Source organism: Rhinopithecus bieti, unplaced genomic scaffold (genome assembly GCF_001698545.2).
Source record: "Rhinopithecus bieti isolate Rb0 unplaced genomic scaffold, ASM169854v2 scaffold_49814, whole genome shotgun sequence".
Classification (NCBI taxonomy): Eukaryota; Metazoa; Chordata; class Mammalia; order Primates; family Cercopithecidae; genus Rhinopithecus; species Rhinopithecus bieti.
Window position 1 is genome coordinate 4,514 of NW_016819533.1, and position 5,339 is coordinate 9,852.

Below are 5,339 nucleotides of genomic sequence, written 5' to 3' on the forward strand. Positions count from 1 at the left end.
AGGTTACTCAAAGCTATAGTAACAGAATTTCCCAAGCCCAGAGAAATATATCAATATCCAAGTGAAAGAACATTATAGAACACAAAGCAGATTTAACCCCGAAAAGGACTTTCTCAAGGAATCTAATAATCAAACTCCCAAAGGCCAAGGATAAAGAAAAAATTCTAAAATCAACAAGAGAAAAAGAAAAAACAAAGAACACACAGTAAAGCTCCAACATGTCTGACAGCAGACTTTTCAGGGGAATCTTTACAGGCCAGGATAAAATGGCATGACACATTTAAAGTGTTGAAGAAAAAATGATATCCTAGAATAGTATATCTACAATAATATCCTTTAATCATGAAGGAGAAATAAAGACTTTCCCTAACAAAAAAAAGTGGAGGGTTTTCTTCAACACCATACCTGTCTTAAAAGGAATGCTAAGGAAACAATTCAATATGAAAGGAAAAGACATTAATAAACAGTAAGAAATTATCCAAGGGTAAAAACCTCACTGGTAATAGTAAGTACACAGGGAGACATTTTGTGGCCCTCTGGGAGGGAGGCGAACAACATGTGAGGCTGCGGAGGGAGAAAGGTGAAATGCGCAGGTAACATCTAAAGGAACTGGTTTAAATCCTAATGCCAAAGTATGGCAAAAAAATTGCTTCTGGAAATACTGATGCCACCCAAGTAACTCATGAAACTGAAATATCTTGGCATGAAACAGTAACTACATCAGGTGCTCATCCTGAGTGTAGTGCAGAGCTCTCAGGAGACATGTGTAAAGAATATAAAGTAATGTATTCTTTATCTTGTGAAATTACAAGAAATACTACAGGCATTGAAGAATCAACTGAAAACTAATTTCAAGCCCAGAAGATCTGAATTACCAAATATATGATGTTTTTACAGAAAACAATTCAGCAATTTCTACAGAAGACTTAAAANGATAGTTGCCAACATAGAAGAAATAAAAAAGTTGACCACAGACCCTGATCTAATTCTTGAAGTGTTGAGATCTTCTCCTATGGTAGAAGTTGACAAGAAGGGTGAGAAAGTGAGATCAAGTCATAAGCATTGTATTGCGATTCTTAGATGTCTGGAACATCAATAGAGGAAGTAAAAGCTTTGATCAAAAGTGCAAACTGAACCAAAGTGATAATCTGTGAGTTTGCACACAATCGCAACTGATATATCCCTTTCCAGTCAGACACAGGCACACAACAGGCTTTTAAATGCTTAAGAGAATAAGTCAAAACATTTCAGGGCAAGCCAATCATTGCAAGGATAAAGGCCATCAATACATTTTATTTGCTAAGAATGATTATCAACTGATGGATTCTAGTATATATAGCCAGCCCATTCAAACTCAAGCACAATATGACTCACCAGTCTTTATGCAGCTTGTATATAATCCTCACCAACAGTACTCGGTCTACGGTATTTTGCCTCAGTCTTGACCTCCAAATCTTGCACTTTGCTGTGAAACACCACTGGCTTCCTTTCCCAATGGTAGTTTTGCAAATAATTTTAATTCACTAGGGTCTCATAAAATAAATGCTGCTGCTATGAATATGGGTCTACCACCCAAAAAAAGTGTGTGAAACCTCATTTTAGGTCATCTAGTGGTTCAGAACACTAAATAGAAGGCTTTGTATTATTGGAGGGTGGATCATTGAACACATGTAGTTCAAGAAACTTTCCAAACTGAACAACATAATCCTACAGTAATGAAGCATCTGGAGCAAACTTACCTTCAAAAGGAGACTTCCACTGTGCAGATAAAACAGAATGGAGACTATGGTAGAAGCAGAAGAACTCTTTTCAGAGGTTGAAGGTGATGAGAAGATGATAGTATCCCAAGACCCCATCCTTCAACAGCTGAATCAAAGGATCCAACAACAAAGTTTGGCTTACTAGCCTCAAATTTTCCACCTTTATCAAGAATGTCAGGGGAACTCATTTTGGAGAATAGGATTTCTCATGCTGTTAAAGGTGTCTACAAAGAAAAGGATAATAAAGAGTTGTTTGTTGTCCAGTGCCTGTAGATGAGCAGACAATGCACTTCTGATCAGGGTAAATCAACTCGAGTACCAGTCTTCCATGTGCAGCTGAGCTTCTACATTAACCACAACTCAGCAAGAAAAGATCTAATAGACAATTCCACTGTTCAGAGGTACAGTTTCAACCAGATGACTATATCAGTTTCTCCTCCAAGTGCTACAAAGTTATCAATGACAAATACTGCTTCACCATATAATAATAACATAAATGCAGATGCAGCTGTGGATCTACAGGAACCCCTAAAGTTAATTTATGCTGAAGTGTGCCAAAAGCTCCCTAAAGAGCCATCTTCAGTTTCTGTGCAGCCACTCTGGGAAAGTCACTCATTGTAGTGTCTACCACCAAAATGAAGACAAGGAAGTTCCTGAGAAATCCATTGAGGAACCACATGAGAAGCCAGAAGCCAAGACGAGTAAGGATTATTCTGGCTTTGGAGCCAATACCATTCTCAGGGAAAACGTGGAAAATCAAGGAAAAGAGATGCCAGTTTAGCCATAGGACTATACCTCAGGGAATTACTCAATATAATGGCAAAGAGGAATACGTACCACCCAGATCACCAAAGTACAAAACAATAAAGGCAACCCCAAAAAACTATTCAAAAGTTTCTCTTTTTTCCTATTAATCTTGAGCCACAGCTATATTGAACTGCTTTGGAGTGGAGGTGGTAACCAGGAAGGAAACATGAGAAAGTATATCCTTAAATCATTATGGATTTTGGAGTTGTGAGTGATAGTGTATTAGGCAGCTCTTACATTGCTATAAAACTGCCTGAGACTGGGTAATTTATAAAGAAAATAGATTTACTTGACTCACAGTTCCCCAGGGCTGGGAAGGCCTCAGGAAACATAATCATGGCAGAAAAGAAGCAAATACATCATTCTTCACATGGCAGCAGGAAGAAGTGCCAAGAAAAGGGGGGAAATACCCTTATAAAAAAACATCAGATCTCATTAGAACTCACTCACTATTAAGAGAACAGCATGAGGGTAACTTCACCCATGATTCAACTACCTTCCACTGGGTCCCTCCCACAACAAGAGTGGATTATGGGAACAACAATCCAAGATGAGATTTGGGTGGGGACACAGCCAAACCATATTATTCGACCCCTGATCTTTCCAAAATCTCATGTACTCACATTTCAAAACATAATTATGCCTCCCCAACAGTCCTCCAAAGTCTTAACTCATTCCAACATTAACCCCAAAGTCCAACTCCCAAGTCTCATCTGAGACAAGGTAAGTCCCTTCCACCTATGATCCAGTAAAATCAAAAGCAAGTTAGTTTCTTCACAGATACAATGGAAGTACAGGCATTTGGGTAAAATCATCCATTCCATGTAGGAGAAATTGGCCAAAACAAAAGGACTACAGGCCCCATGTAAGTCTGAAATACAATAGGGCAGTCACTAAACCCTAAAGTTTCAAAATGATCTCCTTTTAGTCCATGTCTCACATCCAGCTCAGGTTGATGCAACAGGTGGAATCCCATGGCTTGGGGAGCTCCACTCCTGTGGCTTTGCAAAGTACAGCTTCCCTCCCAACTGCTTTAACAGGCTGGAATTTATTATTTGTGGCTTTTCCAGTTGCACTATGCAAGCTGGTGGTGGATCTAACATTCTGGGGTCTGGAAAAAAGTGACTCTTTTCTCACAGCTCCACTAATCTGTGCCACAGTGAGGACTCTGTGTGTGGGCTCCAACCCCACATTTTGTCACACATAGCCCCAGCAGAGGGTCTCCATGAGGGCTCCGCCCCTGCAACAGACTTCTGCCTGGACATCCAGTCATTTTCATACATTCTCTGAAATCTAGGCAGAGGTTCCCAAACCTCTGTTCTTTACTTCTGTGCACCCACGGGTTCAACACCACGTGTAAGCCACCAAGGCTTGAGACTTACACCTTCTTAAGCAATGGTCTGAGCTGTATCTTAGGCTTTTTTAACCACAGTTTGAGGTGAAGCAGCTGGAATGCAGGACACCATGTCCTGGGGCTGCATAGAGCAGGGGACCCTGGGCCTGGCCCAGGAACCATTTTCCCTTCTAGGCCTCAAGGCTTTTGATGGGAGGGCCTGTCATAAAGATCTCTGACATTCCCTGTAGACATTTTCTTGGAGATTGACATTTGGCTTCTTGTTATTGATGCAAATTTCTGCAGCTGACTTGAATTTCTCCCCAGAAAATTGGTTTTCTTTTCTATCTATCTCATCATCAGGCTGCAAATTTTCCAAACTATTATACTCTGCTTCATTTTGAATGCTTTATCACTTAGAAATTTCTTCCACCAGGTACCCTAAATTATCTTTCTCAAGTTCAAAGTTCCACAGATCTCTAGGGCTGGGGCAAAATGCTGTCAGTCTCTATTAAAGCATCACAATGGTCACCTTTGCTACAGTTGCCAACAAGTTCCTCATCTCCATCTGAGACCACCTCAGCCAGGACTTTATTGTCCATATCACTATCAGCATTTTGGTCACAGTCATTCAAGGCTCTAGGAAGTTTCAAACTTTCCCACATATTTCTGTCTTCCTCTGAGCCTTCCAAACTGTTTCAACCTCTGCCTGTGACCCAGTTAAAAGTCACCTCCACATTTTGAGTAGTCTAACATCAGCGTCCCACTCCCTCAGTACCAATTTACTATATTAATTCATTCTCATGCTGCTATAAAGAGCTGCCCACACCTGGGTAAGTTACAAAGAAAAGAAGTTTAATTGACTCACAGTTTGCAGGGCTGAGGAGGACTCAGGAATCTTACAATCATGGTGGAAGTGGAAGCAAACATGTCCCCCTTCACATGGTAGCAGGAAAGAGAAGTGCCAAACAAAGGGGGAAAAGTCTCTCATAAAACCATCAGATCTCAAGAAAGCTCACTCACTATCACGAGAATAGCATGAGGTAACTTCCTCCATGATTTAATTACCTTCCACCAGGTCTCTCCTATGATACGTGGAGATGATGGGAATAAAATTTAAGATAAGATTTTGGTAAGGACACAGCCAAGCCGTATCAGATACGATCCCAAAAATTCACCTTTAATGTGATTTTTAAAGGCTGAAGGATTCCTATCTATCTATCCATTAATTTATCTATCTATTTATCCACACATACATAGATTAAAAAGCAGAATTTTTCTATAATTTTGTTTTTGATTAATATTTGCAGAGATTTTTTTCCAGGAATCAATTTTGAGGCTTTGGATTTAGCTTGGAAGAAAAAAAATTTACACTCTTTAGTATAATAGATGAGGGAGTGAGAGGAAACATTTTTTGAAGAAGCATTTCTGTAAAATTA

General features: G+C 39.8%; 1 pseudogene; it reads left to right on the forward strand.

Moving 5' to 3' along the window:
- Positions 1-605: 605 nt before the first annotated feature.
- Positions 606-2,674, forward strand: LOC108519797 (la-related protein 4-like; annotated as a pseudogene).
- The last annotated feature ends 2,665 nt before the right edge of the window (positions 2,675-5,339 follow it).